This window comes from Cuculus canorus, chromosome 5, assembly GCF_017976375.1.
Source record: "Cuculus canorus isolate bCucCan1 chromosome 5, bCucCan1.pri, whole genome shotgun sequence".
Taxonomy (NCBI): Eukaryota; Metazoa; Chordata; class Aves; order Cuculiformes; family Cuculidae; genus Cuculus; species Cuculus canorus.
The window spans coordinates 21180377-21202506 of record NC_071405.1 but is presented as its reverse complement, the minus strand read 5'-3'; the positions used below and the strand labels follow the sequence as shown (position 1 = coordinate 21202506).

Genomic DNA, 22130 nt, shown 5'->3' with positions numbered 1-22130 from the left:
CTGTGTAATGCAGATTCCAACTGGGAGGGTGTAGGGTTGTGCAGAGGAGATATGTCTACATCCTAAATCAAACTATCCAGCAGGCTGGGATACAAATGTGGCTTGTAACAGTGGTTCAAATTAGATCCATACTCTGAAAGACAAAAACAGATAACACCACCATATACAATATACAGAGTGTGTGTGTGCATGTGAGGAGCAACTCTTCAAGAATACTGGGTTCATTCCAGCACCACTTCTTGCTACAGCCTTGGACTTTGGATAACACTGACTAGTCACAGGCAGTCTTACAGACACTGTATTTACACAGTGCTCTGACTTGCTTCACCTACAGTATTCCAGGCCTGCACTCTCTCACTTTTAACCACTTCACTACCACATCTGTATAGAGAAAACGAGCTTAAATAACAAACCTCCTATAAATAGTAATCATGTTTGAAATCTCTCCTCTCACACCATTGTGAGGTCAAGATCAATACTAACATTTTAACACCGCTTTTGTTACTTAGAAATGGTGACTTTTATAGAACATCTGTTTTATCTTTTTGATTATGCAATGATTACGTCTGAGCGATAACACTGCATGCATTGATTTCTAAAAGGAAGAGAGGAAAGAAAGGTGGATAGAGGTATAGGTACAGTACCTTTTAAGTGTTTTTAAAAAACGCCAGGATGGATTTTTCTCCTTCCAAAAATACATATATCTGAAACCAATTCATGAATTTCCTCTGAAACTACAAATAGATAAACATGATCTTGGAGAAAGGCCATGGCAGTGAATGAAGCAAGAAATTAAGTCCATGGAAGTTTGTGGGGGTGTTTTGTCTGGTTGGTTGGGTTTTTTAAACTCAAGTCATGATCAGTTTCAACCTCTAAGCTGGTTTATTTTCCCTGCAAGCACTGTAAAGTTAGATGCAGTAAATAAATCGCTCTTTAACACGCATCCTGTCTTTCTGTGCACCCGTGTGTGTGTGTACGCACATCTGCGTGTTAGAGAGAGCTCTGACTTGCCTCAGTGTCTTTTCCTGCTCATGCAAGGCACCTCTTCCTTTCTATTTAGCTGAGCTCTGCATTACAAAAAGCAGCATCTGAAGAAATCTAATCAGTACCTTCCACACACAGTACAAGAATTTACACGGATTTGTGCCTTGGATTTATTAGCTTATTGTAAGCCTTAAAACAGATTTCCTCCGTTAAAATTAATTCAAAGCTCCTGTTGACTGATTTCCACTCAGAAAAGAAGACGGAGAGTCTTATTCTCCGACTTTGCTGCTCATTTCTTTATCTTTTATGCGCTTTTATCTCTTGCTCTCCAGAGACTGTTTCAGCTGTTTGACTTCTTTTTGACGTTGTTTTTTCTGTTGTCGCTGTCGTTCATCTCCTCCCCACCCCTCTCCCAGCCCGCGGCATTTGTTATTATTTTGACAGAGACCACCGTTGTATTCAGAAGTCCCGATCGAATTCCTGCCGCCTCGCCCCCACCCACTCCCCACCAGCCCCGCTCCAGAGGCTGCCGATGGGGATGATGGATCCCCCCTGCTCTCCCCGTCCTTCCGAACGCTCGCCAGCTCCGAGCTAAGCCGATTGCCTCTTCCGCAAGGCTCACCTTTAAGACTCCCGTTCCCCAAATTCTGCCGGCGGTGGGCCTAGACCGGGCGCTTCGCCGGCTGCCCGCAGCGGCAGTTCGCTCGGCGCCGGGACTCGGCTGCACCGCAACCCCCGCGCCCCGCTCCGAGCCCGGGGACGCTGCCAGTGCTCGCCGACGGCCATTCATAAATGCGTGCGTGAGAGCGCCCGGCGCCGCGCACTCGCGGGGCTCTTAACGAGGCGGGGGCGATGTTTCTGACACGCAGCCCGATCCCGGCGCGTCAACTTTGCCTTCTCGGAGAAGGCAAAGGGCACCGGAGCTTTAAACCGCCCGGAGATAGAATTACCGGGAAGGAAAAGAGACAAATGAAATCCCGACTATACCTGGCGGTGTCTGGGAATCCCTCGCCGGCAACCGATTATAATCCCCCTCGGACCCCCCCCAACAAAACTTTTCCGCCGCTCCTCGGTGCCGGCCGCCGCCCTCCGCCGCTCCGGAGAGACCCTTAGGAGGCAGCGGCATCGTCCTTCTCGCTCCTCCGCCACCTCCTCCTCCGGCGCGCAGCCCGCGGCTCTGGCATCCCCGGCGCGCTTTCTCTCCTCGAGTCACTCGCTCTTCCCCCAGCCGCTCCTCCTTCTCCGGTAAAAAAAAAATAAACCAGAAAGGATCGCGGATACGCCTGGTTTTGGGGAGTGCTTTCTTTTTTCCTCTCTCTGTCCTCTGGAAGCGATGAAAGGATCACATGAGGAGCAAGCACGGAGACCGAGGACCCTTGGAATTGGGAAAAGGCATCGGACGTGTATTTGAATATATGTGTTGAGTGCGTGCGTCTGGCTCTCTCCAAGTCCTGCGCCTGCCTTCAGCCGGGATTGCGGGCTGATCTTAGCAGTAATGATGTCTCAGATCTGACTATTCCCTGCTAGTGTAAGTCGTGCCTTTTTTCCCTCCCTGCCTGACACCCCAGGGAGATGTTTACAGTAATGAATTCAGTTGATAGCCATCTCTCTCTCTCTCTCCTGGAGTCCCTCCCACATTTCTAGTTTAAAGAATGCTTGGAAGGCTGGGCTGCAACCTAAAGCTTTCTAAGAGGCAAAGTCAGGCTAGGTTTTCTCGTTCTCTTTCTCTCCTTCTCCCCTACTCCTCCCTCCTGCTTTTAACCTATTGCTTGCTGAGGGCAGTTTAGCGAGCGAGCTCCCTGTGGGCTTGCCCTGCCCCCTGCTCTCCCCGAGGGGGACGGAGCGGGGCGGTGAGGGCTGTCGGCTGCGGAGCGCCCGGTCCCCGTGGAACCCGCCGGCTCGGGGCTGCGGGAGAGCCGAGTGCGGATGTCACTGCCCTTCGCGGCGGGGCTGCCTCGGCCGCGCTGCCCTGGGGACTCTCGGGGTGTATCGGAAAGGAAGGGGAGGCGGGGGGAGAGTGAGCCGGAAAACATTCCTAGCTGCGGTCCTAACTGGGAGATGCCCTCGCTAGCAGTAATTACAGCCGCGCTCTTCACCAACATGGCGATATTTCATGTGCAGCCACCGACAAGCCCGCCTCCCCCACCCCATTCTTTCCCTTTTCTCTCTTCCCCACCCCCCCTCGCCCCCCCGCGAACTTTTAGGTAGGCAATAGCAGCACGGAATAAATATAACACAGAATAAAAGAAAGTCCAACCCTCAGGGAAGAGACAGACCTCCTTTAGTATTCCGTCTGATTTCCATCATCAGTCAGAAAGACTTTAAAACCGCCGGAGAAACCACCTTTTGCCCTAAAGCGTTAACAACCCTCCACCCCCAATGTCTCCTGCAGCACATTCGGCGCGTGTGTGAAAGTGTTCATGTGTGTGCGTGTGTGTATGTGCATCTTGGGCTGCCTGCGCTTGTTTCGGGGTAATCCCCCCGCCGCCCGGTTCCCGAGTAAGCTACTGCCTTGTTCGGACAAGTCACTTAAAGACAACACTATTTAATAATGAGAGCACTTGAGCGATAGGATGCAGCTGTCAAGGTAGGTGTTGGGGTATGCCAAGAGAACTTGTCTCAAACTCTTCCATTAGTAAAGAAAATGCACAATACGTCTTTTGCCGTGACTTACTTTTAAGAGAGGGGCTGGGGAGGAATGGAGGAGAGGAGAGCTGATCAATGCCATGTGTCGAGGAAACAGCAAATGCATCTGAAATACCTCGGGGTTTTCTTCCTCCTCACCCCTGGCTGCTCATTAGCTTGAATTTTCTGCTCAGCCGTACCTCAAAAGCCGAATCACTCGCCATGGTCTCTGCACCTCCTTCGCCCTTCGGTTGCACGGATGGGTGCTAAACTACTCACGACTTAAAAGGTTTAACACTCCGTGCCGAGGAGCCCGTCGCGGAGAGCCGGCGAGGGTGCTCCCGGCGTGGCTGCTGCCCCCGCACCCGCCCTGCCCTCCACCCCGTGCCCTCCAACGGGACCCAGGAGAGCCCCCACGTATGGATAGCGAGGGTGGGGGGGTAGTGCGGACGGGAGAGCGCAGGTAGCACGGCATTTCTCAGGGGACCCGGCCAAGGGGAAGGGAGGACTTGACGTCTCCACTCCCCTCCCGGCACCGCTGCCTCGGGGTCTGCTCTGTGCCCCCGGAATGGAAGGGAAGGAGCCCGGGGCCCCCGCAGGTATCAGCCCGTCTGGAAGGAGCGAGTCTGGCACGGGTCAGACCGGCGGGGAGAGCTTGTATCCCCGGCTCGGAGACGGGGATGCTCTCAAGTCCAGTCTATGCCTGCAGCTCCCAGCTGGTCCCGAGGGATGAAAAGATCAGGAGCCCCTTGGGGTTCTTTTTTTTTTTTTTTTTAAAGGCTCTGCGTACTTTTCAGAACACTTAAGTGCCCATGCTCTTTCCCGAAGCTGACGGACAACCGGTGAATTTTCTCGTGAAAGAAAAATGCCCCTTCTAAGTATTTCTCATCCTCTGTCTACCCGTCGTTTCCTTCTCCACGTCCTCAATATTAGCAACCTGTCGATAGGACATAAAGCAAAGCAGGCCTTTGTCAATATCACAGGCATTTCTGCCGCCTGTGCCCCTAATCACAGAGGGGAATGGGAACGCAAAAAAACTTCTGCAAGGCTGCAGGCTGCTGCCCTGCCCACGGGCTCGGAGAGGTTAGGCGGTTATTATACCTGTCCTCCTCCCTGGCCCTGGCCCCTCAGCCAGCCCACACTTCAAATCAGAGAAGGATACTCCTGAGAACACGCTTTGGTCATAACAAGATCATGTCAATCCAGAAAGTGACTTAACCAGCCGTTACCTGTTCCTGCGGAGGTGGATCCTCCTCGGTAGGTCACCCAAAGCCCACCGGGTCCGGCAGGTTGAAAGGGGAGAAAGTGGCAGAACAGCTGAGTTCCGGCATGGTATTGTTTTAAGGATCACCACCAAGGTCTCTGTTTTCCATAGCTGCCAATGGTCACCATCACCCGAGATCTCTCTCAAGGAAAAGAGGAAGGAAATTTTATTTCCCAGCTGCTGTTCAGACGGTCATTTGACCCTGGCACCCAGCGCTGACACTGAGGAACGCCCTGCTAAAGCGGTTAAATGCCGGGTAATTTCCTTTGGTCCCTTTCCCCCGGCGGCTCCAGCGCAAAGCCGCGGAGCGATCTTATCGCCGTGCGATCATTATTCACCAGTGACAACCAGAGATGCGGAGCTCCTAAGTGAGGGTGACAGATTTCAAGCGCGATGCTGCAGCGTTCTCAGCCTCAGACATATTCTTTCTCAAACTTTGCCTGGCAAGCAAGCCAGTGGCTTAACCCTTTGGAACCCTTTCTCTCGCCCGGGCATCGAGACCTCAGCCCGTGGGGCAGCGCTTGGTTGAGAGGAACCGTAGTGCACACTGCTGCTTGGCTGGGGACTCTTTATTACGTGTCATTTTCCATTCCTGCTTATTTCCAGTTGAAACAAATAAGAACCGCCAACTCTGGGGAGCAGTTGGAGAACTGAGTAAACGTTCTAGGTGGTTAAAGGCTGGAAAAATCCTCTCGGCAAAGCGTATCTCCTGAGGACCCTACTTTGTCACAGAGTCTAGTATGCAAACTGTCAGATGCATCTCCTGAATCTGTCTCACACACGTATATACAGAGCTTCTGCACTTTCCTCAGCTTCATGTAGCTGGAAGTACAGATCTGAAAGTGCTGTTTCACTTAGACCTTCGGATTCAACTCGTTTACAGGTTATTAATAACAGCAGAGAAAAGAGCAAGTGAGAAAGAAATATATTTCTATTTTAAAAAAAAAAAGCCTTTTTCACACATGCGCTTTGTAATCAAAGGAAATATTTACCTCTAGCAAACAGCGTGTCGGGACATGTTCCCTCTGAGGTAGAATAGAGCCTTAAAACATGAGAGAATAAGCATGTGCCATTCAAAGATGAAATGAAGTGCATGAAAGCTTTCCAAACTCAGTACCACCAGCTCGGAGTCTGATGTCAAGACAACGCTGTAGCACTGTGACACGAAGGCTTAAAGAGGAAAGCAAAGCAATCGGAAAACTCTATTGGTTTTCTAACATTCATTTTTATATATTATTTGAGTAAATTATGATGACTCTGTCACCCTTATCTGCCCTGCTTCTCCCCCCCACCCCCCTCAAACAAAGGGGGGAGGGAGGGGAACCTGTAGCTTCAGCTGAATGACACTGAGAGCCTGGACGTGGGATGGACTGCCATGAGGTCTCTCCAGAGCCTCAGCGGTCAAACACTAGGAAGGGAAGAGAGACAGGTCAGTGCGGGTGAAGGGAAATCATAGAATCAATAGGTGGGAAAAGACCTTGGAGACCTTCAAGCCCAACCGTACCTGTCCACTACTAAATCATACCCCTAAGCACTTCATCTACCCGTCTTTTAAACACCCGCAGGGATGGTGCCTCCACCGCCTCCCTGGGCAGCCTGTGCCGGTGCCCGAGAAGCCTTTCGGTGAAGAAATTTTTCCTAATGCCCAATCTGAACGTGTCCTGGTGTGACCTGAGGCCATTACCCCTCGTCCTATCACCTGTCACTTGGGAGAAGACTCTGAGTATAGATGTGTAAGGTAAGGCTGGACAAAAAAGAGGAATCCTACAATAACCATTGGAAAAAAACCAATTCTCCTCCCACCTACATCTTTATGTTCCTAATTTAACTGTTACAGGCAAATAAATCTCTTTGAAGAACACCTCCAACAGCCCCAGTTCAAAAATCCCAGCCGCCGGGCAGTCCTGGGCAGGAGGGCGCTCGGCGGGTGCTGTGGCGGCGCTGCACGTCCCGCGGCGCGGCCAAGGGGGCAGCAGAGCACAGCGCTGGGGCGGCCGAGGCGCGGGAGCCGCCCCCGCCATCTCCCTCCAACCGCGCTCTCTTTAAACAGATACCCCCTCCCCGCCTTTTTTCTCTCTTGGTTATAGCCTAATTACTCGGGCTTTAACGATTTCCTTCCCAGCACACACGCTATAAATGTGTGAAGCCTGTATTTGTTTATTAGCAAACTGCTTTGCACGGTTGGAAAGCTGCAAGCTGAAAGGAGAATGTAGGAATAAATGTATTCTCTTTAAATTACCCGTGATCATACAAGATGGCTAGCCTGGAGTGATGGGCCACTGATCCATAATACAGCCTCACTTATTTTAAAGAGAATGTGAAATGGGGTAACATTAAGAAAGATTATAAAAATGAAAGTGTCTTTTTCATAGAGTGTTTTTTTTTTCTTTTTTTTTTCCCAGCTATATTATTAGAGTGATTTCTAAAGCTTGCAAGAGAGAGGGTAAAAGGAGCTGAAAGTAATTCTGTAACTAGGAGACTGGTCTAAAACATGCCCAATAATCTCATTTTTCTTATTAATAATGTCAAATTTTGCACCAGGTCTTGAATTCACACAGCTGTTGGAAGATAAAAATCACAAAATGAATTTTACATAAAATTTTGGCAAAATCAGTTTCTTCTTTAAAAACGAAGGGAAAAGGGAAAAGAAGGAAAGAGGAAAGGGAAGGAAACTTTAGCAGACCAATGAGTTATTAAGTTATTGTTATAAGAATCTCTAGACAAGAGGAAAGTGTGAATGGGTTCTTTTCAACTGTAATGAAACAAATTAAGCACTTAAACTAGAACTATAATAGAAGGGGAAAAGCCCACACCCAACATGTTTTTTCTCTAAGCTCACTTTTTTTTTTTTTTTTTTCTCTCACTCCTACAATGAGCTTAAAATGAAAATAGCATACTGGTGCCGAAATACACCTTGGCAGTTTGTAATATGACTGAAATGATAACTTTCTACCATTTTGGAGACTATGGATTGGATTTCATTTCCAAATATAATTAATAATAAATCTTAAGTATGCCATTAGACTGCCGTTGTTTGTTGCATTTATCATTAGCTCTTTCTTCCCTCCCTCTTTCCCTTCAGCCCATTCTTATATTGGGTTTTTTTACTTGTATGTGTTGTTAGGTATCACCTTGTAAGAGTATGCGTAATGACTTGGGTTGCTGTGCTACATAGCCCTAGCACAGTCCATAGCAGAGGCTCTCTCTTCTTTCCTTCAAGGGATTTCTGCATTTAGGTTTTGACAGCAACATGATAAACTATTTCTGTGGATTGCCTTTGGCCATCCTTCCCTATCTTGTCCCAGGAGATACAGAAGAGTCTTATAGAGTTTTTTTGTCTTTAATACTGAGGAGGATGTTCCAAGGTTTTCTGTTTGCAGCCTCTTTGTCAAGTTGATTTCCAATAAAACCAGGAAATAAGCTGGTCAAAATCTGATGAAAATACTTTTGTTTTTCTTCTGAATACTGTAGAGACTCATGTCAAATTTTGTTCAAATCAAAATAGATCCACATAGATGCAATCTGATGGACAAGTTGGAAATGGATACATAAAAAGCTAAGACAGAATTGCTGGTCCGTAACATTTTATTATATTTAAAACAATATTTTTCTGGCCACACTTCATGACCCAAGTAAACTATGACAAATTGCATCACATATTGTGCCATCTCACTTTAAGCAAAAAGTCTGCAAGGAGGACAAAATTCTCAATATAAGTTGCTGGTTGCTTATTTTAGTGTTCATGCTGAAAACAGTCACACAAATATAGACTAATTTCTCCAACAATTAATTGTACCTGGTGAAATTCAGGTAGTTGAAATGGCTAAATCATAATGGGCATAAGAATCTGGCATTCATTAAACACTGTTACTCATTGTTTCTTTGCAGTTTTTTTTTTCATGTGTGCAAAATGCAAGGGAAGAAGAGAATGATGAGAAAAGCAACTGGCTGAAATCAACACACATAAGAAAGAAAATGTTCATTTATGATTGACCTATCTACTTAACATGGTGGGATCGGAAAGTGTAAGTAGAACCTTGTGAATAGCATACAAATGGACCATATAAATTGTTTCCTTTGTAGATTCCAATTAAAATCATTGTTGTCCTTCTTATTGACGTAGCCAGCTTTTAAAATAAAGTTTTTCCAACTCTGGTTCTGACATTGGACCTTTAACATTCTGGGGAAAAAATCCACGCACTTCTATCAGATGTACTCTAGCTGCACTACATAGAACTGAAACATCACCTCAGTGGAAGTCACACCACATTCATTAAATTGCCCCTTATGTATTCATTGCTCTTCTTTTATTCTAAGTAGAGAAGGCCAGAAGGCAGACTATCAATCTAGTCTAGAAAAGGCATCACTTTCTGATCGTAAGGCTATCTGCCCTATCTCCCAAAGGACCTCGAGAGCTTACTCATTCTAATTTTCTACTGATTGAAAAGAACAGATTCATTTGTACTTTCTTATCCACAGGTTCAGCAAGCTAAAATAATTCTTTCACTTTTGTCTCTGTCAAGTTCATTCCTGTAACTTTTCAAGGGGATGGTTACAATTCTGGAAGAGTCCCTCTAAATTATCCAAGAGGATCCAGCTTTTTTCAATAAATACAAATAGACATATTTTAGAATTATGAAGATTCATAAAAGTTGAACCAGAGAAAATTATTTTAAAACAATAAGCCCGATGAAATTCTCTGTTATTATTCAAAGAAATACCATGAAAAATATTATATTCTATAATATAGACCCCAGAGCTCATAGCATACCTCTTATAGCTGTATAGCTGCTTAATTTCCATGCAGCACTTAATGCAAGACTATCCAACTTTGTTCTAAGATGTTTTAAGAAACCTTGAGCTGTATCTGATAAGTGATGTTAAGCCTCTTTCAATTCCAGTATAAGCTAATTATGTGTAATAGGATACAAAGGAGAATGTAGATTTTCTATTGAAATTTATTGATTTTTGCTTTTTCCGGATTAATCCCTTGATTATGATAAAGAGGCAATGCCATTTTGTGAAGCCTTTTCTAATTGTTCCTGTTTATTTGCTTTAGAACATAGTGTTGTGAAAGGGATAGGTGAAAATGAAAAATGGTCTCAATTACCTGAAGAAGAAGGTATAAAGACACGACCCTGAGCATTGAGATCAAGAATAAGCAGATGCAGCATTACATCTCCATTCTGAGAAATAAATGAGCAAGCTTTTGCATGCTGCTAAGCCAGAATGTTCCCTTTCCTGGGGCTATTATTAAAGGGCAAAAAAGCATGTCACCGTGGTACAGACAGATCACTTGAAAGGAAAGGGAAAAAAAAAAGAAAAAAAGCCCAGGCAGAATGACTAGGCAGATGGTATCTGTTTTGAATCCTGATAAATTGGCAGTAAGCTTTCAGGTCTTAGAGGATTTTGAGGCAGTGAAAATATCTTATGAAACCATTTCTCTTGCTCTTCAGCATTGCAAAGCACCCACATCACTGATTTGTGAAGGGTGAGGGGGATAGGAATGGTGTCACAGCAGTCAACAACTCTTCATCAGTTTTGAAACACAGGGCATCAGCTTCATTTTGTTCACTCCTAAACTTTCTTAAGATCTAGTAAAAGAGAGCTTATGCCTCTTCAATAATGTCTTCCTGAACAAGAAGACGTTGCCTTTTAGATTTAGGGGAAATATTGTTAGAAGGAACAAGGATCTCTGTTGAAATCTACTGAATGAGTGAAAGGTTCGGCATCTATCCAGGTAACCATGGCCTGCTGGCAGAGAAAGAGAAGGGATGTGCTTTAATGAGGGATGTGTGCTATGTGAAAGCAGAAATACACTGCTGAAACGTATGAGGCTACTTACTACACTGATGCTATGAAGAATAATTAGTTCCTAGTACTGGTAGATTTTTTTTCTTAATTTCATTCCCATACTACAGCAGAACTGGGAAAGACTTAATTTCCTTAATGGGATATGGAAGAAACCTTCTGGTGAGAAAACACATCTCCAGGGTGTGTTCACATTTAGGGTGAGTTCATTTCAACTATAGGTGGTTGTTAGGAAATTCCACTCCTCTTGGTTTTCCATTTTGCAGCCTTTGCAGTTCTCAAGACCTTGAACAGTCCCTGGGGAGTGACTCGTATTGGCTTTATATGTACTGTATTCATTCTGCCTGTGAGACAGTGCTGACCATTTTGTGCAGAGAAAAAGGCTGTATACAAAGGTAACAGCACATGGGAAAGTTTTCCTGGGTCATTTATATATATATATAATATTTTTTAATTGTCTTGCAGAATTAATAATTCAGTAATTATGGTCTGTTGCTTTTTGATTTTGACTCAAGTGGAGTCTTCCTCAATTCATGATGAGTTTTCTCTTCAGTAAATTCAGCTTATTTGGTGGTGATAAATCTCACTTGAAATCAACCATGGGCTTATTTAGTTAAACACACCACATATACAGTGTCTTAGGCAAAGTAGTTCCAAAAAAGTCAGGAATATGCCCTCAGGATAAACTGAACTTTTTACTTGCATCATAAAATGATCTTCCTTTCTGTGCCTCAGGCAAAAAGAATGCTAGGAAGTTAAGCTATTCTTTTGGTAGGGTTAGAGAAGGCATTGAAATCCTCCCTGAAGAGAATGTAGCGGCTTGAGCATTTAGAGGTTTATTGGTGACTTTTAGTGCATTCAAACAAAATGAGTTAGGGAGAGTTTTAAGGATTTGGCTCATGAATTTTATTTTTGAAGCACATGCATGGTTGTCACCATTTGTTCAGCAGAAGGACAGATTTCTGCAACTCAAAGACAAGCTAGATTTTCACTGTAGGAACACCTGTGTAGTTTGTTTTGTGCTTTTGCTCAACACAATTTGCCTCAACCACTGTTGAACAAAATATACTAATTACATACTTTCATTGTCATTGTTCTTGGATTTCTCTGGTCTCTGACTTGTTGTTAGCTATTGAACATTGTTATGGCCAGTCTTGGCATTCTCATCTTAACTGTCTTATTGTTGGACTTATTGTCAGGGAGCAGCAAAAGCAAGAAAGGCTGCTCCACAAGGGAGGATGAGCTGGAAGCCGAGGTTGACCCTAGGCTGACGCAGTACTCTCAGCCAGTCCTGCATTAGAGCGGTAGGATGGGCAGAACAGAATGCAGGGGACAGGGTCCACTAACAGTCCTGGACACATTAGGGTGGAGAGTCAGTCTCAGGATCTGCTTAAAACCAGAGACAGGACTGGAAAGAAGGGTATCATATTTGTCCAAGGTCTACCTAGGCATCAGAACTGGAGATCTGCACTCCTCCAAAAGTGGTCAAACCAGGTCTGGATGCCAGCCCCAAGACGATGACATGGAGCTCCTACAGAAAAGGAGAGGGTGTGTGTGGTCTCCCAGGGGAGGATGGAACTGGTCAGGGCCTGTGGATCCTCCCAGGATTCTGACATTTATGATAGCCACTAACAACTGACTGACTTACTAAAAACACTTACTACTTCATTAATACATAATATCAGCTATCTGAAGGGCTGTCTCATAAGCTCACAAACAAGTCGCAGCTCTTTTCTCAGACAACAGATTATTTTACCAATCCATACTGGATAGTATATTCCATTAAATATTTGAAAGATATATTTTATCCACTCATGAGAAAGCTTTTAAGCTTATTGAAGATAGCATTTTCTCAGTCTTTCTCGTTGCTGTCCATGAGATTGGACTGCCTCACAGAGGAGATACATTATTACAATTTTGAACAACTGTATTATGATTTTCCTTATAATTTATGATAATTTGACAGAGCTAACTTCTAGAGTAAGGTAGTTGCTTGAGACACTCAGATACTTGTAGTCACCTAAACTAAGGTGGTTCACGCAATTATAGCTCAAAGCTCTTTTCTGTGCTCCTGCGGGTACTTCTTGCACAGCAGTTGATACTGAGATGTATTCCTGAACCTCTGCAGTTGACAGCAAAAGATGTACTAGCACTGACCAAGGGGAGTTTTCAGCTTTGTTTTTTATGTTAGGCTGTAAACTGGTAACTATCAGAAGTTGCTGCCAGTTTAAGACAGCTCTTCCTTGTGAGGGAAAATGAGGAAAAAGCGAGGCGGACAACTGGGGGAGGTAACAACTCCAACAACAAGACCTTCTTGATCCTCCACTGCAAATGAGTCAATAGTCACAGCTCTAATTTAAAGGGAAAAAAAGTCTCTAACTTTCAAGAATGCAAATCCCCAAACTGCAAAAAAAGTCAAAAAAACAACAAACCCACCAACCAGGAAATACTAACTAATCACAAAGATAATGACTGGAAAAAAAGAAATTCCTAATCAATATTGTTTTAAATTTCCACATCATGTTGTTGATTGCCATCATGATTTCTTCTAGATATGCAGGTTTTGAATCTCATCTTTTTCAGCTGTGTGACTGAGAAAAGATTGGAGCTAGCAGTTCTGTTTTTATCTCACTTCTTGTTACTGCGAAGGTTGCATTTATATATTTTAGTTTGTTCGGTTAGCCTTTTTTTCGTTTTTTTTTTTTTGTTTGTTTGTTTTCTTTGCATATTCTAAACTGGCTAGAAATGTTGAATCATGTTTATGTCATTTGATTAAGGAGCATATTGCAGTACCTGTCCACTCTTCATTGCCTATATCCTCAGGGCCTGCTCTACTGTCACCTTTCATAGAATTGATTTGACTCAGCTGGGCTTATTCTAAATTGACAGGGGTTAATATTAAGAAATTTGTCACCTTCTAGGAAATCTGTCTTTGGAACAGAGAGTAGATCCTTTGGGAATTTCTTTTCTGTAGTTGTACTAAAAGAGAGGGCATGAAATTTCTTCCTATGGATTTGGTTACTATTACAAATCTGAATTTCTATACTTCTGAAAGATAAATGGATAAAAAATGTCGTCTGCCTTTGTAAAGTATAGTCTATTGAGTCAGCTGGGTCATATCACACTGACTGCGCAACTTTTGATGCCATGAATCAAAGAATTGGTATAGCTATGCCAACAACCTGCTACTTCTGGCCATGACATTGTTTGACATTTTAGAGAAATGTGCAAAAAAATCCATAAACCACCTGGCCAATTGTTCAAGTTACATATCTTGATTAAAAAGTTTATGGATGAAGAAGCAGAAGTCAGGGAAACTGATGATCTTTTTCTAGCTGAGTGCTCAGGTAGAGACCTTATATTTAGCTTTACATGAAGGAGCTTGCTTTTGTTTCTCACTATGTTTCTAAATGCTCATATTTTATTAAGTATGTGCATACGAATCCATAGACATACGTGATTAGACTATTAAAATTCATTAAATGCATTGATTTGTCTTTCTTCTTTCTGTTTCTTATCAGTCATTAATGATGCACAATAACTTGTCTCCCAATTTTTTCATCTGTTTTCATCTATATTCCCCATATTTTATCTTGAACAAAGACTAGTCTTTTGCCATGAAGGCTCATCAAAGTCATAATTACATTTCATTCTTCTGCACTGAACTGTCTGTCATCTGTTAGCGTTTTGAATGCTCTATATGTCTCTCCGCACTTGTCTGCATTCTTTCTCATTATTTACTCCTCCTCGACCATCCATTACTGATTGCTAGCTGCTTTTTGCTCTCTGCTTTTAATTTTTTTTTTCTAATTACCAGCTGTGTTTATAATCCTCTAGTATTTTCAACCCAGAAATATTGGTAATGCTTTTTTTTTTTTCCACATTTAGCAACTGTTTATGTTCTTAATGCTAATGTTTGTCTACAAGATCAATGTGCCAAAGCAAGGCAGAATAAATTTCAGGATTGAAGACCTGTTATATCCCACAGCTGTCTATACACTTTTTCCTAGTCTGTATTTTATCGTCTGGACACCATCCTTGACACAGCCTAAAACTCAAAAGCACTCCAAATTCCTTGTTGTAAGCGGTTTCTTTTGTGATGTAAAATTGACAGCTGATAATAACTAGATTGGTGACTGGGAGGAGGTTAAGGCTGTTACTAATGGCTTTCATTCCTTCTTGATTTTATAATGCATTGTGTTTTATTTTTATTTAATTAAAATGATTCCTTAGGTTTTTTTCTCATGTAGCTGCTTATGTTTGTCTTTGAGCTCTTTTACCTGCTATCTGTTTCATCATTTGTTAAATATTATTTTAATAAAGTAGTACCTGTTATCAGCAAAGCTGTCTTTCACACATATGCAATACTTGGCAAAATTTGGTCCTTAAAACTGATTTGCAATTTAGATGAAGAACACAAATTTCAAAGGTATACTTTGAAAGAAATAAAGGTCAAAACCATTATGGGCTGTAAAGATACTGTATTCCTTATCTGTAAAATGGGACAAACGAGCATCATTTCCTTTACAAGGAAATTTTTTCCATGAGCAGTTAAAGGTTATCTGACAGAAGGTTCCGGTAGAAGTATAAAATAGTATATACTTTATGTTTCAGATTCGTAACTGATGTGCGTTGGTATAACTTAAATTAAGTCAGTGAAAATGCGGTGGTTTCTATTAAAAGAATATACAAATGCGCATGGGGATTTTATTTGTTTTGCTTTTGACAAAGATTCAGGCAGATCTCACTGTGGTATCATTACATCATACAAGCTGGCTTCAGAGGCTTGGGAACTTTATTTACCTGAGTTCAGGTGAACCAAGCACTATTTGGAGCTTGGTAATTCTTTAGACTAGAAATAGTACTAGGCCACAAGAAATCTGCTGAGACTGTTTAATTTCATATCTGTCTGTAATTAATTTTTCTACTTTCACTAAACCAGAAATTTCTGATAGCATTTGCAGACTGTTGAATAGTATTAAAATGAGCAGAACCTATCACAAAAAAGAAAAATATTTTATCAGCCTTCTCAACTCTTCATATACTGTTTTAATTTCAATTAGTTTTGTAAATACCAGAAATACTTTATATCTTTATACACTTTGTGTAATGAAATTAAGCAAAACAATCTTTAACAGGTGTTATATTTTTCAAGTAGCAATGTGATCATCTGAGACGTCTATGTTGTATTGCTAGAGTATGCCTAATTTGATTTTAAAATGTCTTAAGCTAATAAATTTTAACAGAGAAAGAACATATAGCTTAGTAAGATAACTAAACTCTTGACAATCTATCATGCTGGTTAATTTTCTTCAGCCACTGGTTTCTACTACTGATTGTACATAATTTTCTTCATGTGACTACTTACAAATGGTGATCAAATGACACATGAACCTTCTCTGCAGAAGCAAAATTGATTAAGCTCCTTAATTCTCTTAAGTAATGAAATATTTTTTTTCCTCTTTTCCACTCTTTTGTTGGTTACCAGTTCCTTGTCAACTACAGCATCACCCACCCACACATCCCAACTGCCACTATCTCACTTTTCTTCTGAAACAGCAAAATGCATCACCTGTTATCAGTAGTGCTATTCATTCTCAAGAAACAGTCAAGAAATACTTATCCAAGACTCCTGGAAGCTATCCATAGTGGAAAGATCGAGGAATTATATTTCTAGTCTGTTTCCCGATCTTCATCAGCATTGAGCATAACATGTCTCTGGAGAAACCTCTGAATTTACACTAGAAACAGCTAGGCACACAATGGGAATAGGCCACATTTGTGGTATTACATAAGTAGCCAGTCAAAAATTCGTTTCTAACTTCAGCTGCCAGAAGGACCTCCATTCTCCTGACTCTCAGTGCCACAGACACGACCTTACCTCTGGTTTCCCATGCTCTCTGCTTTTCTGCTACTCTGTCACGAATTCTGTCATTTTTTTTTCATCTAGCCATTTCACAGCTTGTCCATTTCTGCTATTTAATTTTCCTTGCTAAATGCACATTTTGACTGACTTTGCTGCCACGTAATCACCTTTGCTAGCTTTCACCTCCTTTCTGCCAATGGATTGACTGCTCCAGTGCTGCCACTTGTGTAATTGAGGTTGTTATTTTTATCATTTATGCTGAGGTATACTGTGGATTAACTATTTCTTACTATTAGTTCTTACTATTAGTTCTTAACTTTGACTTATTTATTGCTTCAAAGGATGTAACTCTTCTTATGCTGTGTACTTTTCTTGTAGTCATTTTGTCTCCTTCTTTCCCTGCCCTTGCATTTCTTAACTTCCTGTTATCTTACCCTGGAACCTCAAGCCCTGAATCACTAAGTTTGATGTAATAAGCACTGGTTACTGTGCTGTTATAACTTACTAAACAAAGTGAAAAAGAGTCAGGGAAAGTGCCCCAGTTAATCTCTGCTCCTGTATTTTCACTCCTGCAGGACAGATAGCAATGCTAAAAACTTTCAACTTTATCCTGACTTGCCCTTATACAAGATGATGTGAAAGTGGAAGATGAAACGGCCATGCCCTGTAGACATGCATATCTTCTAGAAATGGCATTCTTACTTTTTCTTTTTTCTATTTCCTCTCCACACTATATATATGTATATCTTCCCTTAAAATTTTCTTCACCTGCGTTGCCACCAGTATTTTGTTATACCTAAACGCCTGTTCTGCTTAGCAATAGCAGGTGAAAGCAAAAACTGTTCCAGCTTATATGACTGACGGCATCATTTAGAGTTAATCTCGCTCAACTGATTATTGTTACAGACTTCCACTTAACAGTAACTGCTCAATTTCAATGTTTTTTGGCTCTTTTATTTGTGCCACACTACTGCCACTGAAGCTTACGAGAGGAACCAGCCTGAAGCAGTTGTGACCTAAAGAGATACTAAGCCAGAGGTAGGCTCTGACTATATTAGAGAACTTGTCGTGCAATTCCTGATCAAGAAGAGGGTTCCCCACTCTGTGGAGTTGCCACTTAAGAGTCTTCTTTGTTAATCAAATTGAGAGGAAGGAACTTTTGACTGAAATGGGTCCAGCAGTGTTTCAGACCACCTCCTCATCTTCTAATAGTGGTGTGTCTATTAGCACAGTCTAAATAATAGTCTAAATAGCAGTCTATAGTCTATGCTCTGACTGAAAATAAATACCTTCTGGTTACCCACCACAGCACAAAAGCATTGTGGAAAAAGGAGGGATGTGACCCATTTTACATTTTGGGAATGCAGTGGCCATGTTTTAGTCACGTTTTAAGGGAAGATTATGAGGGCCTTCTAAAACAAGGCAAACCCTGATATCTTCAACCAAATAGTTCATCTGATTTATATTCTATTTTCTGCACATTTGTTACCTCTCTCTCTTGATCAGCTCCTGCCTCCAGGGTGAAAGAGTGACAAGATGACTAGAGTCACCAGACTTGATTTGAACGCTATTAACAAAATTAATCCCTTAAAGAAAAAGATACAGGGAACAGTCTATAATTTACATTATTTGTGCAACATACAGTGGAAGTGTGAGAGGAAGGCTGAAAGGATAATCAAAGGTATTAAAACTGACAAGTGTGAGGAGTATGAAGTAGGGATGGAGGAAAGTTTGGGAGCAATGGGTATCTGAAAGCTATTTTGTATTCATTTAAATTTGGTGTTTTGTTATTCAGCAGCCTGCTGTTCATTTCTTTGTTTCTATGTACTTCTCAAAACATGAGACAACAGGACAAATCAATTACTCTTCAATGTTAAATGTAAATTAAATTTTTTTTGCTTTATTACCTTTTGCAATGCAATATTTTGTGAAAATAATTTTTCAGTGGTTCTTTCTAGCCCGGGCAGGGATCTTCATGCATACATATGTATAGTGTACAAATGCATGCATACCCAAATAAATATTTTTTTACAGCCATGGATCTACCTATACCAGAACAGTCTTTAAGCCACATTCAGCATTTATACAACCTGTGTCCCTATGTGTTTTGATCAAGCAAGTCTTCAGCTTCCTAATAACAGATCAGACACTCTCCCACCTTGCACAGCTGGCACATCTGGGAGATGTTTTTGGAAGTGCTAAGAAAAGGAAAGATCACTACCTGGCATGTGTTCTATTGCTTACCTGGTGTTAGTGCCCTGCAAAAGAATCTCCTCACCACAGGACTGTCTCCCATTCAGGTTAATGGAAATAATCAGTCCTTTACTTATCCCAAATCCATCTGTGCAATGGTGAAAGAGTAATGAAAGACTAAGGGTCAACTCATTGCCAGATTAAATTGCTCTGGGCTTTATCCTATCAGACATTGAAAATGTCCAAGGATGGAGACTGTAGAACCTCTCTGGGCAATCTATTTCATCTTGATTGCTTTCATAGGGATATTTTTTTCTCCAGATATGACATGAACCACTCTTCTTTCAGGTTATGCTTCTTGTCTCTCATGCTCCCACCACACATCACTGTGAAGAGGCTGTCTCTGTCTTCTCAACACCCTCCATGCAGATATTAATTCACCCTGAGGCTCCTTTATTCTTCAGGCTAAACAAACCCTGATTCTTCAACCACTCTTCACAGGCAGAGCAATCCAACCCTCAGTAATGTTGGTACTTCATGCAGAACTCATTCCTCTTTATCAATACGGTATGGAGTGGGTCAAAACTGGGCAAAGTAGTGTTGTAGTCAACTAATATGTAGTGTGTAAATGGAAATAAACATTTCTCTTGGTTTGCTGAACATGCTCTCCTCCTGTTCCTACAGTTCAGGATGCAGTTGCCCCTTGCTGTTGCAGGTGCACACTGCTGGCTCGTGTTCAGCTTGCTGTCTGCTATGAGCCCCAGGACCTTTTCAGCAGAATGACCCACAAAGCAGTCCATTCCCAGCCTGTAACACTGCAAAAGGCTCTTCCCATGTGTAGGACTTTACATTTGTCTTCACTGAATTTGATAGGGCAGGTCTGGGTCCCTCTACTCTCAGCTGTATAAACTGTTTCCTGCCCCCCGCACCCACCCTCCCTCCCCCCCCATTTTCTTGGTGTTACCTGCAGACTTGAAGAAAGACAACTTCATCACCTCCTTTGGGTTATTTTTAGAGATGCTAAACAGGATAGATACGTATACAACATTTTTGTTTCAAGAATTCAAGAAGTTCATTGTTTCTTTCTGGTTCTAAGACTCCCAAAGTCTTCTGACTGTTCTTAACTCTGACCAGCTGAAGTGATTTAAACTAAGGGTAAATTGGTGTGCTGTATTATAATAGCAGAAAATGTCTTTATTTAACTGAAAATGTTGTCTGAATGAAGACTGGATGATTGTGTGGTTCATAATATTAGGCAGGCTTTCAACAAAGGGATTTCAAGAAAATCTCTGGTTCAGCAAATGCATAAAAGCAAGTCTTTTGATATTCATAGCTATACAGTGTGGTGCTGGCATGGTGAACTTGGTGTATAATTATCATTTCTAAGAATGAATCTCATTAAAATTGAAATAAAAGAACTTTATGAGGAAATATGAGTTCTAAGGCATAAGTGCTATATTCTATAGATTGTCATTATTTTGAAGCCTTAAAATAAATAAATGTTTCTGGAAGCAAACACAGGCTATTTGGATGCCAAACTTTTGGTTTCTTAAGTGTCCTTTTGAATGCATTGAATCCAACATTTAGCGCTTGGCATCTAATTACTTTTTATCAGGGAGCGGTGCAATTCCCATTCTTATGAGTACCAGAATCTAGTTTTAAAACTGTGGAGGCAGAGCACTAATAATGACAGGTTTCTCAGTTTAAATACTATTTCCCTTCCAGCTCCAGATCATACCTTAAAGAAACCCTCCCTCGAGCAGAGGGAAAAAAAAAACCAAAAACAACATCCGCCCCCTGAACCCTCCTTAGCAAAATATAACCCCCACTGTTTTTTTCCATTAGTAAAGTAAATCACATTGCTCCTCTGTTCTGCTTTGAGAAACCTCCTTCTCAGTACATTTTCTAGTTAATGGAGATAATATTCTGGGGAAGATGATCTGAGGAGTTTGCATATACTTGATGACTAGACTTCCAAGAGACCAATTAGTTTTAACTGGAATAAGTTCTGTTATTCACCTTGTCAAAGTGAAGAACAGGCCCTGCTTTTACTGAGTAGACTCATCAAATTTACATCACCATTTATTTAAATGTTTGTAGCAATAATTGACCTCAGGAGTAAGCCATCTGGTAATAAATAGATTCTACTGTTTCTAAGTAGTATTTTACTGAATCTGAGATGCTATTCATAGGCTGGTAGCTTTGCCACAAACCTCATCAGCAATTTACTTAAATGCGTATTCCATTGTAAAATTGACAGTGAATCAGAATGGAGTTTAACAATAGAGATTTAATCACATGGTTTAAAACAGAAAACAGCATGCATTTCACTGAAACTTCTCTTTCCAGGGCCAGAACCAAACCAAGATAGACATAAATAGGTATATAGATAAACAACCAAACCCTGCTTTATTTAGTGTCTTCATGTTTTGCTATTTTTTTTCCTGTTTAAATAATTGCTTAAAGAATTTTGTGTATATCTCAATTTGAGTTCAATAACTTTTCAAGTGAAAAGGCAGGAGCATTTTATAATATTGATGAAATACAGAGATAACCTCAAGAAACCAAAATGGACATATATTTAATGTCCTCCCTCTTCCAAACTATTGATTTATTACTCTGCATTTGTTTAAAACCTATGAGAGAAGTTCAGAGGTGATGCATAAAGTGTGTAATTTAGAGTCCTTTATGTTCAGTAAGAAACCGTAAGACCTACTTACACTCACTCACTAGAGTATAAGTCAGTGAAATGGAGTGTAGATTGATGTGATTGACGTGGAGGAGCTGGAGGTGTGATATTACCTATAGGAGGGAACAGACTTTTTATGACCACTTTCTAATATTCAGCTGGTTTTCTTGCTGTACCTTCTGTACTCCTGAGTAAATGTATTTGCATATGCCTGCTTAAGCTCCTGTGCAGTCAGTAAGAACTTCTGGATCAAAGTCAATATAAGAAATGTGATAGAAGCTGTGTGCTGAGGAGCGAGCATAATGTTTATAAATAAGAAAAGGCTCTGGTTCACATTCCTCTTTGTAGTTAGCTGCAAGCCCAGCAGTTTTGTAGTTACTTGTAATGACTGAAAATTCTCTCATCTGAGGTGTTTGCTCTCCCTTCTATGGGGAAGATTTTTATATCGAATGCACACTGCGCATTGTGCTCTGGTGCCTTGTTTGACAAGCTGGCAGGTAAGAGGTAAGCTCCATCATGTTTTCTGTGGGATAAGAACATGCACCTGGCAGCTACCACATTGCTGTAATTTCATACTCTTACCCTGTGGTAAATTGTTCTTTTGCCAAGTGAGCTATGTAAAGCCCTGTCAGCTCCCTGAATTGTGCCACTTGAAACATGTCTGTTGAAGCACTACCAGGAGAGAAGCAATTCCTGCA

At 41.7% G+C, this 22130-nt stretch overlaps 1 protein-coding gene and 1 long non-coding RNA gene across 4 annotated transcripts in view; one reads left to right on the top strand and one right to left on the bottom strand.

The window, feature by feature from the left end:
- FLRT2 (fibronectin leucine rich transmembrane protein 2) overlaps positions 1 to 5891 on the bottom strand; it is a 75615-nt gene extending 69724 nt beyond the window's left edge. The window contains exon 1 of one of the 3 annotated variants that reach the window (XM_054067777.1): positions 4839 to 5891. The gene's annotated coding sequence lies outside the window, so the exon portion shown is untranslated. Of the gene's footprint in view, positions 1 to 1606; positions 1944 to 1971; positions 3097 to 4838 lie in introns of those variants that run through there. The other 2 variants (XM_054067775.1, XM_054067778.1) reach the window with 2 other exon arrangements.
- The window catches only part of LOC128852271 (uncharacterized), an 88137-nt gene continuing 69441 nt past the window's right edge, over positions 3435 to 22130 (top strand). The window contains exons 1-3 of the long non-coding RNA XR_008450010.1: positions 3435 to 3571; positions 6439 to 6611; positions 8762 to 8898. This is a non-coding gene — a long non-coding RNA (uncharacterized LOC128852271). The remainder of the gene's footprint in view (positions 3572 to 6438; positions 6612 to 8761; positions 8899 to 22130) is intronic.